Consider the following 14760-nt stretch of genomic DNA (forward strand, 5'->3'; position numbering starts at 1 on the left):
CTAGATCTAGATCAATCCGAACGTAAAAAAATTATGAAAATTTAGGTGGTGGTAGCCTCATGAGTTAGGGTTTTAATGGCTCTTACTTAAATTGGAGGTCAGGATGAAAAGTTAAAAATAAAACAGTGGAGATAGGCCAGAACGAGGTAGAACGATAAATATCTGAAGTTACGACAGTTGTCGAAAGGTGGCGGACGGCTAAGGGTAGTGGTGGACAGCCGTAAAGTAGGGTGGCTACTGGAGGTGATGGTGGCTATGGATTGAAGGTAGAATTAGAGTTTCTAACTTAGATCTACTACTAGAAAAATAAAAGACAATCTAACAATTATGATAAAAATAGTAAATATGATAATAAGAAAATAACTAAACTCAATTAATTCTCAATACTTGGATATACTTAGATTATATGATGAATAATAAAGAAGCTATGCCCCTCTATATATAGAGGTTGGGTATAACGAGTTCTACTTGGACTAGCCCTAAAGGCTTATACGACTCAAACTAGGACTTGCCTTAGACTAACCCTAAAAACTTATATGACTCGAACTAGGACTTGCCTTAGAGGCTTACATGTCTTACTTGAACTTGCCTTAGTGGTTTACATGACTTAACTAGACTTGCCTTAAGTGCTTACATAAGAGATAAACATGACTTAGCTAAATCAGTCTTCCTTATCCTTCTCGGGATATTTCTTCATTCTGCCATAGATAAAGTCCAAATCTGGAGAAACCTTGAATAATAAGTCATAGATGAGGACATCATCGATCTTTTCCAATTGGTCTGATATTATTTGAACGTCTATGAAATATCCTTCGAATATTTTTCTAAAACTATGCAGAGTTGAATTAGTTAACTAATAAATTCTAACATAATAAGACTCTAATTAAAGCAAATAAGCAGATAAGATAACTAGACCGAATCCATTGAGTCCAATCTCCCCTTGATGTGATCCGATCTGACTTGGTTCGCATCAATCCACCACGCTTCCGACCATCTGGTCCTCAAGGGGTCTATGGTGGTTTCCACACTTTCGTTCACTCTTGAATTTTATGTCCTCGATCTTTGTATGGATCTCATCTATGACGTAGAGGAGGGGCCTAGGGTGAGTTCTGCTCTAGGGCCCACTTATTCGAGCCATAGTCTATCCTAGTCGCAGTTAGCTCAGACCAAATCCTAGCCATGGGTGGTTCGAGCCTAGGTCTTAGTGTATACAGTTTAGGCCATGAGTTGGGTGCAGATGGTTCGAGGAAGGGAGTGGATGTGATGGCTTGGACCAGGAGCACTTGATTGCCGTTGGTGGAAAGCAAGAGTTTTTGGCTCTAGCTTCCACCACGGGTGGGGAAGACGGCATCATGACCGTTGCTAGGGGCTTATCTAGTGTTAACTACGATGGAGGGCTCGATCTACAAGGATGAAGAGTGCTCCACTACAACTAGAGGGTTGATTGCCGCAGTTTGGATGGTCTCCTAGTTTCACCATTATTAGTACTTGAAGGTGAAGGTGGTGCTTGTTCTATGGTGGCGCAGGGCGGTGCTAGCAAGCCTGGATAGCTACCATCAAGGCTTGGAGAGCCTTCTTGATCCTTTTGGAGCTCTTCTCGACGGATCTAGCGACATCGTTAGGAAGTTCTTTAAAAATTGTCTTCGCCATGCCGGCGGCTTGTTGTCGATTGTTGCTGGTTATGTCGAAGAAACCTCCATAAGGATGGAGACAAGTTCTTGGTCCTCCATGGCCGCGATCTCTCCTAGGTTAGCTTTGGATCACATGTTCACCATTATCTAAGGTACATCCGCTCTGATACCACCAGATCTAGACCAATCTAGACATAAGAAAATTATAAAAATTTAGGTGGTGGTAGTCTCATGAAGTAGGGTTCTAATGGTTCTAATTTCACTAAATTGGAGGTTGGGATGAAAAGTTAGAAATAAAATAGTGGAGATAGGCCAGAATAGGGTAGAACGGTAGATATTCAATGTTGCGGTGGTCGTCGGAGGGTGGCGGACAGGCAAGGGTGGTGGTGAAAGGCCATAAAGTAGGGTGGCTGTTGAAGGTGATGGTGGCTACGAGTTGGAGGTAGAATTTGGGTTTCTAATTTAGATCTACGCTTCGGAAAATAAAGACGATCTAACAACTATGATAAAAACGGTAAATGCAGTAACAAAAAAATAGCTAAACTTAATTAATTCTCAATGCTTGGATATACTTGGATTATTACATGAATAACGAAAAAGCCTTGCCCCTCTATATATCGAGGTGGGGTACAATGAGTCCTACTCGTACTAGCCCTAAAGGCTTATACGACTTGAACTAGGACTTGGCTTAGACTAACCCTAAAGGCTTATACGACTCGAACTAGGACTTGCCTTAGAGGCTTACATAACTTAATTAAACTTGCCTTAATGGCTTACATGATTTAACTAGACTTATTTTAAGTGCTTATATAAGAGATAAACATGACCTAGAGATAAACATAACTTAGCTAAATCAGTCTTCTTTATCCTTCTTGAAATGTTTCTTCATTCTTCCATAGATAGATTTCGAATATGAAAATAAGAAGGTTATAGATGAGGACGTCATCGATCTCCTCCAACTAGTTTGATATTATTCAGATGCCTATGGAATATCTTTCGAATATTTTTCAAAATCTGTACAAAGCTGAATTAGTTAACTAACAAATTCTAACCTAATAAGACTCTAATTAGAGCAAATAAATAGATAAGATAACTAGACTCAATCCATTGAACCCAATCTCCTCTTGATGTGATTCGATCTAACCTGGTTCGCATCATGAATAATAATATGCCCAGCTTAATAAGATAATAGGAAGTGCACTATGCAATTGAATATATAATGTAAATTGAAGTATATATGTCATGAAATGGCAAGCATGGTCCGATAAGATTACAATTATTTTATCAACTTACATGACATGCTCCTACATAGGCCCTCGACCATCCACACTTGCTCAAAAATCATAGTGGCCCTCAAGGGATGGTAGACCCTAGTGGTAGAATCGCCTGCCCATAACCCAACGAACATTATGACCGGTCGTTCACCTCTGTAGACTAAGGGCTCCAATCGTATGCCTGTTGCCAAAGTTAGTATCGCACATCGATATGACTATTTGAGCCCATGGCTCCATAATATCGCACCACAATGCAGTAATCTCGTGAGCCGTCACTCACAGACGCCTTTACCGTGTGTTATCGGGTACCTTTAGGTCTACGTCATCCTACCCTTACTCCCTAATTTAAACACTTTAAAGGGGTTGACTCACATTGATCGACAGTAAATCGCCCATCGCCTAGCTAAACGGCTACCTGATTATCTAGAATCTATAGATTAAGACCTCAGGCGTAGACCCACTATGTAGTACTATAAATATCCATCACCCTAACCTTAGTTGGGAGGTGTCGGGTACTGTCGAGACGTAAAAATTATCCCCTTTTAGGGCATGCATGTGTGCAAGTGGCATGGTAAGATAAACATGACTAGCACAGCATAATAGTAAGCAAGGATATCTAAGCATGTGGATAAATTGCACATCTTATTTAAATTAAAAATAAATCATGTCAAGAAACATGTTAATTAAACCAGTTTTGCTATAATGTATGAATTAGCATGTCAGTCATCACATCAAACGATAATCCAAGAGTTAGTAAACTACTTGCCTAGATTTGCTAAAATTCCTAGCTATGACTAGTCCCCACCTAATCACAACTGACTTTGGGGGTGAGCACTAGTCTTAGGGTGCTCTATGACAGGATCACTAGGTCAGCACTAAAATCCTAAATTTACAGAGTAGAGAAAGAGGGGACAATTAGTATTAATGCTGAAGATCATGATAATGAGGAAAAAGAAAATCCGGTTCAATCTCTGCCCAGCCCAAGAATGAGTGAGGCAAAACCCCAAAAGGCTTAAATAGTCATATCGATGTGCGATACTGACTTTCGTGACAGGTTTATGATTGGGATCCTTAGCCTGCAGATGTAGACAACTTACTATTCGTTGGGTTTCGGGCAAGCAATTCTACTACTAGGGTCTACCATCTTGTTTAAACACCCTAAAGGGGTTGACTCTCATTGATTGATAGTAAATTGCCCATTGTCCGACGAAACGACTATTTGATTGTTTGGGATCCATAGACTGAGACCTCAGGCGTAGGTCCTACTATGTAGTACTATAAATATCTCCCATCTCTAACTCTGGTTGGGAAGGTATCGGGTACTGTCGAGACGTAAAAATCATCCCCTTTTATGGTCGTGTACGTGTGCAAGTGGCATGATAAGATGAACACGACTAGCACAACATAATAGTAAGCAAGAATATCTAAGCATGTGGATGAATTGCACATTATATTTAAATTAATAACAAATCATGTTAAGCAACATATTAATCAAACAGGTTTTGCTATAATGTATGAATTAGTATGTCATTTATCACATCAAGTGATAATACAAGAGTTGATAAACTACTTACTTGGATTCACTAAAATTCCTAGCAATGAGTAGTCCCCATCTAATTACGGCTGGCCCCGGGGTGAGTGCTAGTCTTAGAGTGCTCTATGACAGGATCACTAGGTCAGCACCAAAATCTAAAATTTACAGGGTAGAGAAAGAGGAGACAATTAATATTAATATTGAAAATCATGATAAGGAGGAAAAAGAAAATTTGGGTTAGTCTCTGCCCAGCCCAAGAATGAGTGAGGCAAAACCCCAAAAGGCCTGACCTAACGAGTGGGGTTAAACCGACCCAAAATAGAGCTTGTCGGGCTGGGCACCACCCAATCTGAGCCCGGCACACACGGGCTAGCACAATTGGGCTGTGCGGTGCCCAGCTTAGGCTCGAACACACAAGAGCTCGGCATACTCGGGCTGGGCATGACCCAGCTAGAGCTCGGCATACTCGGGCGCACACAGAATGGCCCAAGTTTCGACTCGATGCAAGTCCGAGCTTGGCACTCCCTAGGTTAGATAAGTTGGGGCACTACCCCACCGGGGAGGCACCACATCCCCTCCCCCACAAGGGGGAAGATACTGAAGCTGGCAGCCAACCGCCGCCATCCCACCGCGGAAGGAGGGACGGTGAAGACGCGTAGCCCAAAGCACTGTGTTGACACTACCTAGAAAAGAAAGGACGAGGATGGGGGACTCACCGACGATGATGAGGACTTCACTAGCCCGACCATTGCAGCGACGATCACGGCGACGATTAGAAAGGAGGGGGAGAATAATGGAAGGAGAGGGATGATGCTCGAGTTCTCCTCGAGGAGGGGAAGAAATAGGGAGCGAGAGAAAGAGGGGAAGGAGACGACCCTCTGACCGGGGTCACCCCTCCGCACACAACGACGATGGCGTGTGCAGGGGGGCTAGGCCTAACCTCCTCCCTTCCTCTTGGCCTGATAAAGGCATACCTTTATCATGCCAAATCAGGCCTAAGGAGAAGGGAGGGCGAGTGAGGGTGGGCACGTGCAACGCCCTCCAAGTTTTTAGGTGTTACATCCATCACAGCCATTGGACCTAGGTTTAGTGCTTGATCAGTCTACTCTTACAAGAGCACCTACAATCTTATTGATTTGCTTAAGAGCTTGGCTGAGGCTTAGCTTATTCTTTTTTTTCTTGGTGTTCCTTGCTTTCCAAATAACACCACGTAGTGATGAATGCATTCCCTAACTACTTTTTGGATAATTTAGTGCTATAGTGCAAGATTCAGTTTGCTAGGCTTCCTTGAAACTCATCAAGATGCAACCAAAGACCTCCAACAAACCAAGTAGCTTTCAAGAAGTTTGATGGGTTACGGTACCAAAAGATCGGCTACGGAACGATTCCTTCAAGATCTGGATTTATTATAGGAATCAGTCCGCGCAACCGTGGGAAAATATTCACCAAATATTCTTTGGTAGTCAGAAAATTACGAAACTAAATGGATTCAATTCATAACTGTTAGAATCAAAAAAAAAATTGGGGTTGAGAGAGGAGGGTGCACGTGCAGCCCCTCCCCTCTCCCTCTCCGGCACGCGATGAGGCGTAGGGCAGAATCGCGCCTAATCCAGATCAGAGTAGATTAGGATTTTTTTTATTCCTAATCTATAATTTAAAAATCCTAATCCCCTCTCTCTGCTTAACCATCTCAGCCCCTCCTCCTCTTCTCTCTCTTCTTCTTCTTCTCCTCCTTCATTTTCTTATCTTTTACTCACAGTCAGAGTCACGCCATGGAATCGGCCTGCCGGAGCACCGTCGAAGCCAGCGGAGACCACCACGTGACTCCTTAGTAAGCCCTCTTCCACCCCTCAAGTTTAATTTCAATTTAATAAAGTAAATTAGAAATACCTATTTTGGGCGATTTTGATTTCGTCGGCAAATTAGGCTGGCCGGCTGCTTCAGGTCGCAACCGCATCGTCACCGAAAGCTTCGTGCTCCAAGCCAGTATCGATGATGTCTTCTAAGGAGCCCTTGTTGCCCCAATCGCCGTCGGCCTCGACGTGGGCTGTCGGTGGTGACTTCTCCTCCACCTCGTGAGGATGACGAGAGAGAGAGAGAGAGAGAGAGAGAGAGCCGGTCGTGACCCGCCGCCGGCAGAGTCACTGACAGCCACTCTCTCTAATTTTCTTCCCTTCCTCGCGTTGGACTCGAGAATGGAGAAAAAGGGGTGGGTTGGGCTCGGGTTAACACGAGCCAACCCCTTTTTTCTTTTAAATTTGGGTTTGGGTTTGGATTTTGGATCCATAGACCCTACTCAAACCAATTGATTGGATGGGCTGCGGGCTAAACCGCAGCCCAATCCATTTTCTTGGCTGGGCCTTAGCCCAGCCCGATTAGTTCTTTTGGCTGGGCTTTGGCCCAGCCCAATTAGCTTCTTTTTTTGGAATGGGCTGGGCCAGCAGTAGCCCAGCCCAATCTAATGGGTAAATTAAACCAATTTTAATTCTTTTTAGTAATTTTTTTAAAATTTCAAAATGTTGATGTTGTTCAAATTAAAATTTATTATTATAATTTATTATTTAAGGTGGTGATTTTTAGTACGTGAGCTAGAGTTTGAGAATTCGGTTGTCTTGCCTAAACTCAGGTGAGTGGGTTCACTCACATATTTATTTTATTATATTTCGTATCTTTGTAAATTCTCTGTGTGCAAATTATTTATTTCACCCTTACGTGTAAAAATTTAATTGTTGCAATTTCTGTGTGTAAATCTATTTATTTCATCCGTACGTGTAAAAAATTTAATTGTTATATTTTTTGTGTGCATTTAATTATTATATTCAGTGCATCACCATACTTCGTGCAAATATTGAAATTTGTGAAAAGAAAAAATGAGACTAGTATTGGTACGACTTAGAGAACAGTCCCGGTATAAATTACTTGCGATTTTCCGTGGTGATTCAAGTCTATCTGGAAGTCCAGGGAAAAGTCCTAAATTAGATCACTGCGGTGACTTTCTTAGGTGACTCTCGAGGGGTTAGGGAACAGTCCTAGGATAAATGAGAAAAATTTCCTAGGTGACTCTAACTTCTCTCAACAATTAAAGGAAAAGATAGAGTGTGTTGATCACATGGTGATACCATTTGATGACCCTAATCGGATCAGCTATGAAGAAAAGTCCTGAATGTCATCTCGAGATGCCTTCTAGTTGATGTGGATCCACAGGGTTTAGACCCATTGAGACATATGATAGTATAAATATTAAAAGATGTTAATGTGTTGAAAACGTGCAAGGTTACAAGATGTGACATCTCTCTATTATTATCATTATTATTATTTAGATAGCATGCCTATTGCATATTGTTATGGATATTGTTGCTCTTAGTTTAATTTATTCAGCATTAATATGATTTAAAATTTATTTGATTTTCGAGTGGATTCCACTCACTGAGCTATAGTTGTTGGCTCATGGATTCTATTTTTTGTATTTGTTTATCTATTTCAGGTAATAGTCAGCGGGGCGACTAAGCGAGATGTACCCGAACTCCACCTCCACTTAGGATTCACCTATTTACTTTTCCGCTCTGTTAGATTCTATGCTATAGATTAAAAGTTTTATTTATTTAGTTTAGAGACTCAAAAACATTAACATTGTTTTAAGTTATTGCAATTAGTTTTAAAATTTAATAAAGCAAAATTTTATTTTATTTATTTATTTTGCCATTGTACATGTAGAAAGTATTGTTAAGGATTCGTGTATCTCAAATATATTGAGATGCATGGCCGGTCATGATTCCTATTACGGGTCGTGATAGTAACAACCTGAATTTAGGCCCCTCACAGATTTGAACTGTAATTGGGACGAAAACATGAAATAATGCGGGTGATGGTGGTGATGATGGGTGGAGTGGATGTTAGGGTTATGGATGGGTATGGAGATAAAGGTGGATGGTGGATGTAGTTAAGGGATATAGACGAAGGGGAAGAAGTGGTCGAGATCCCAAAGAAGAGAGAGGACTCGACAGTCGAGGGAGATTAGAAGTTAGGAGAGACCTTGCCAACGGTTGAGGTGAAAGGTTGGTGAAGAGGGAAGAGAGAAAGAGATTAAAGAGAAGATAGGAGGTAGGAAATTAATAATCCAATAGCATAATGAATTTAGCTGCCATTCACACCTTTATAGAGACTAGCCAAAAGCCCTAATAACAATAATTAACCCTAATCCTAGTGCAATCCCGCTGATCGTGTTCGAATGCACAAAAGACGTTCTCTGTATTTGCTAACGCGATGCAGGCGTTCGAACGTGCCTGATCACGTTCGAACGCTCTTTTCGCGTCCTCTATATTTGCGAACCTGATGCAGGCATTCACAATGGCGTTCGAACGCAACCCCTTTTGCATTCGGACGCGACCTGCATGAATTTTATTTTAATGAAAATAAATAACTAATGCAGTAAGAAAAGACCTTAACTAATTGTATCAGCCCACCACGCTTTCCCCACCTTGCCCTTAAGGTGAAAAGTTGGGGAAATGCTCCAAAATGTCAGTCTCCAACTCTCATGTTGCCTCATCGGATGGTTTGTCAAGCCACTCGACTAGAATCTCCATCTCTAATATGGTACCATGTCATCGTTGGCGCCTAACAAGTACGCGAACTGGCTCTACGATCTCTATATCCTCTAATGGCTCTTGTAGAATTGATTCAACAACATCATGATCTCCAATCCGCTCCTTCAACAATGAAACATGGAAGATAGGATGCACTCTCGACCCCTCTCGCAGCTCCAAACGATATGCAATCGGATCGATACGCTCTAATACCGGAAACAGATCAAAGTAGCGATGCGCTAACTTTTGGTTATGCATCGGACGTAAAATCACCTGTCGATACGATTGCACCCTCACAAACACCTAACTACCGATGTCGAACTCCTGCTTCCTATGGCCACGATCATAAACTTGCTTCATGCGGTGTTGAGCAAGTTTAAGATGGGCATGCAACCTCCTCAATGTGACGTCTCTATCTATCAAGGCTAAGTCCACCTCTGTCCAATTTGCAGATGCCACTAGATCATAAACGCAGAATGTCAGAACTGTGCGTCCATACACCACCTCAAATGGAGTCATGCCAATGCTGCTATGGTAGGCGGTGTTGTAAGACCACTCTGCCCATGGTAAGAACTCCAACCATCATCTCGGCTTCTCTCCAACAAAGCACCTCAAGTACTGCTCAATGCTTATTGACCACCTCGGTTTGGCCGTCCGTCTGTGGATGGTAGGCTAAACTGAAGTTCAATCGAGTCCCTTGCAATCTATAAAACTCCATCCAAAAGTCACTCATAAATACACAATCACGATCCGAGACAAACGTACGCGGCATGCCAAACCGAGCAACATCCCTCACAAATTTTAGCCACTGACTTGACTGAAAATAGATGTGACAATGCTGAAAAGTGCGCATACTTGATCAGTCTGTCAACCACCACAAAGATAACGAAATAACCAATTACCAACGGAAGACCCTCTATGAAATCCATAGAAATATCTTTCCAAACACAATCCGGTATAGGTAAAGGCTGTAGTAATCCGACCGGTTTCAATATGGTTGCCTTAGCCCTTTGACAGACTTCACAAACACGGATAAAACTCCTCACATCCCGTCTCAATCCTGGCCACGTGCAACTCTGAGATATCCTCCTATAAATCCTCAAGACATCCTCATGACCAGCCTTTGGAGTTTGTAGAAATGCTCTAATAATTTCTGCCGCAATCCATCATTTGCGAGCACCCGAATGTATCCGCGGTCCAGCAGCAAACCGCCTTAGTTCTCCAAGTCTGAATCGCGCTCCGGAACATCCAACACCTCCTGCAACAATCCCAAAATATTTGGGTCACATGTACAAGCATACCTTAGCTCGTCAATGAAGAAAAAGGTAGGAGAAGAATAGGCTGCAAGCTCGGCGGTATCGAGTTGGTGCGATAGTGCATCCGCCGCTCTATTTTCTGTTCCCCTTTTGTATTAGATTTCATAATCATACCCCAGCAAATTTGTGACCCATCTCTGCTGTGCCGGAGTGTGTATACGCTGTCCCATAAAGTATGGAAGGCTCCTTTGATCGGTTTGTATAATAAATCGTCTACTGATCAAATAATACCTCCACATTGTCACCGCATGCAAAATTACCAACATCTCTCTTGTAAGTCGATAATTACTGATATTTTTATGATAAAGCCTTACTAAGAAAGGCTGTGGGATGTTCTCCTTGTATTAATACAGCTCCTATGCCAACTCCCGATGCATCACATTCCATAATGAACTCTTTGGTGAAGTTTGGTAGCGCTAAAACGGGCACCGTCTTCATTGCTATTTTTAGTTTTTCAAAGGCTGTAGTGGTTTCATTCGGCGATGAAGCAGCGATAATATCCAGTCAGCCCCAAAAATCCTCTCAATCCAGTAGTGGTAATAAGAATAGGCCAAGCGGTCATGCATGCTACCTTTTGAGGATCTGCCGCTACACCTTTTGCTGAGATCATGTGGCCTAAATACTCCACTTGTGGTACTCCCCATAGGCACTTGGACTTCTTGATCTTTAATTGGTTTTGCTTCAACAAATTCAGCACATCCTCCAAAAGGCGCCAATGCTCCAATTCAATCCTGCTATACACCAAAATATCGTCAAAAAATACCAAGACATACCTTCGCAATAAAGGCCGAAATATATCATTAATGAGGCCTTGAAAGGTAGCTGGAGCATTGGTGAGACCAAAAGGCTTCACTCGGAACTCGTAATGTCCGTCTAAAGTCTGAAATGCAGTCTTCTGCACATCCGTCGGGTGAACTCTAATTTGATGATACCCGGCCCTCAAGTCAAGCTTGCTGAATATAGTTGCCCCTGCAAGCTCGTCCAGCACTCCTCTATAACCAGAATGGGATACCGGTCCTTGATGGCAATAGTGTTTAGTGCCCGATAGTCAACACAAAAACACCATGTCTCGTCCTTTTTTCACGCCAATAGCACGAGTGAAAAGTATGAGTTATGACTTGGTTGAATGAAGCCTTGCTCCAACATCTCGGTTACCATCTTGGAGATAACTTCCTTTTGCACATGTGGATACCGATATGGCCTCATGCTCGCCGGTGCAACTCCTTTGGTTCCTCTAACAGTCCAGCAAATTTGTCTAATAAATTAGATAACTCGATGGTAGTATCCAGACTCATTTGAGGCGCATCTTCTGCTAGTCCTAATTGTAGAAGATAGGCCAAATCACTCGCACATGGCAGCCCCACCATCGGCTGCAGTGCATGAATCGATGGAGATCAAACGCCATCAAGCCGCACATCTTTATTTTCTTGCTTAAATTTCATCCACATGATTTGGAAATCAAAAGTGACGGGTTCCAAGCTTTGTAACCACTGAGTGCCAAGGACAATGTCCGCTCCTCGTAGTGCCAACGGATATAAGTCCACAATGATGTCATGTCCTTGCACCCGAATACCGACCCAGCAACACAAGCTCTCTACCTTAAGCTTCGTGCCGTCTCCAATAGCAACGTCAAACCCTGTGGTCGGTTTAACATCCAAACCCAATCTCCTCCTAACCTCTCGTCTAGAAAGTTGTGTGTACTTTCAAAATCGATGAGGATGTGCACACAATGCTTTCTAACGAGTCTGTCTACCCGTAACGTCCTCGATGCGGAAGTATTTAAATATGCATGCATCGATATTTTAGCTTGGATATCTTCCTCTGCACTCTCCTCAACGGCCTCCTCATGGACCTCCTCTGGGCACTCACCATCATCAACAACCTCATCATCCTCCTCAAGACCGTCGATGAGCATCACACTCCCGATTGGTTTGGAACACTGATGACCGGGGGTGAAACGTTCATCGCATCAAAAGCAAAGACCCTTCGCTCTTCGCTCCTCCATCTGGGCAGATGTGAGAGTTCGAACGGGGAGGTCTTGTATCTCCTCTAACATCGGAAGAAGGTCTCAAAGGTGGTTGCGGTCTAGTACTCACAATCGCTATTTTTGAACCCGTAGAATTTCTAGCCAGCGTTCTAGGTGCAAACCACCCATCTCGGTTGCCCCAACTTATTTTTGCTGCCATCTTGAGAGCTTTATGTTTTTACTCCATCCTCATGGCCTTCTCAAAGACCTCCTCAAGAGTGGTAGGACAAAGAGCATGAACATCCACTTGTATCTCCTCTCGCAGCCCTGAAATAAATGTGCTCATCAATATCGGTTCGGACTAAGGTGGCTCACAACGATTACTAACTCTTTCAAATTCTACTTGGTACACCAATACGGTCGTCCTCTAAACCATCTTACTTAATGTGGCAGCAAAATCTTCATATGCCGCTGTCCCAAATCTGCGTGTAATCCTCTTACAAAAGTCAGCCCTCCGGTAAATCCAACATCATGAATAACCGATCTATACTAATATAATGCCGTTCCTTGGAGGTGAAAGCTTGCCATTTGGACCTTTGCGTCCTATGCTATCCTTTTACAATCAAAGTATTGTTCAACTTGAAACACCCAATCCATTGGATCACCGCCTTGGAATTTTGGAAAGTCCAAGCGTGCGGTTCTCCCCCGAATAGCATTGTCGAGGTCGCGAAAGATTCTTGGTTCAAGTCTGAACATTTGTGCATGTTGATCTCCTTCTCTAAATCCTCGCGCACGTCCATCACCATCTCCAAAGGGATCAACCTCATCCTCAAAGTGCCAATCCGCCTCATTGACGAAGCGCATCGGTGCCGCACGCCTCTCGGGTTCCACCACCGCCGGTCTTGGGTTTTGTAACGGAGGTGGGGGATGATGTGTAGACATAGGTTAAAGATGATCATTGACACTAACATGTCGCACTTGGACCTGTCGGGTATCGGTTTGGTGTGGTCCCACCGTTGGTCCTTCTTGAGGCACCGATCGTCGTTGATGATATGACAAAGCCGATCGGTTCATGACATATTCCTTTAAATCATTGTGATCCTTTTGCATTGCGTCAACTCTATGCAGCAATGTTTGGAACATACCCCTAAGTTCATCCGCCAAGCCCATATTCACTCCCATAGACGTTGGTTGACTCGGTCCTGCCATAGTCGCTCCAAAGGAATTGGCCTCATGGTTAGGGTTATCGTAGGTTGAGTCTTCCCTTGTCGGTGTGGTCTCCATTGGTCTCTTTGTTGATGTCATCTTCCTTGTTTCCACCATTAATGGAGGTCTGAGTTTCGCCTGGCTCTGATACCAAATTGATATGTTACGGTATCAAGAGATCGACTACGGAATGATTCTTTCAAAATCTAGATTATTATAGGAATCAGTCCGCGCAACCGTGGGAAAATATTCACCAAATATTCTTCGATAGTCTGAAAATTATGAAACTAAGTGGATTAGATTCGTAACTCTCTGATCTACAATTTTTTGTATTTACTCCCTTCGCAGATTCGAACTGAAACTGGGATGAAAACACGAAATAACACTGGTATTGGTGGTGGTGACGGGTGGAGTGGATGTTAAGGTTATGGATGGGTATGGAGATGAAGGTGGATGGTGGAAGTCATTAAGGGATATAGAGGAAGGGGAAGAAGTGGTCGAGATCCCAAAGAAAAGGGAGGACTCGACAGTCAAGGGAGATTAGAAGTTAGGAGAGACCTTGCCAACGGTTGAGGTGATAGATTGGTGAAGAGGGAGGAGGGAGAGAGATTAGAGAGAAGATAGGAGGTAAGAAATCAATAATCCAATAGCATAATAAATTTGGCTACCATCCACACCTTTATAGAGACTAGCCAAAAGCCCTAATAACAATAATTAACCCTAATCTTAGTGCAATCCTGTCAATCGCGTTCAAACGCGCCGGATCACGTTCGAACGCACAAAAGACGTTCTCTATATGTGCGAACGCGATGCAGACATTCGAATGCAGTGTTCGAATGCGCTTGACCGCGTTCGAACACACTTTTTGCATCCTCTGTATTTGAGAATCTGATGCAGGCGTTCGCAAGGGCGTTCGCATGCGACCCCTCTTGCGTTCGAACACGACCCCTCTTACGTTCGAACATGACCCTTCCTACGTTCGAACACGATCTATAGGAATTTTATTTTAATGAAAATAAATAACTAATGCAGTAAGAAAAGACCCTAACTAATTGTATCAAAGTTGTAGTGGAAAACTAGATATTCCACTGTTTCAGCGTGGGAATTACATAGGGAGCTCACATTGTTGACTTGAGGGACCTTGCGGCTAAGAGTTACATGGACTAGGAGAGCTCCTACCACAAAGCACCACACAAAAGTTCTTATCCTAGGCATAACATCACTGCCCTTCCAGATGACCATCCATAACC

Source organism: Typha angustifolia, chromosome 7, assembly GCF_048772165.1.
Source record: "Typha angustifolia cultivar Huaian chromosome 7, ASM4877216v1, whole genome shotgun sequence".
In the NCBI taxonomy this organism is placed as follows: Eukaryota; Viridiplantae; Streptophyta; class Magnoliopsida; order Poales; family Typhaceae; genus Typha; species Typha angustifolia.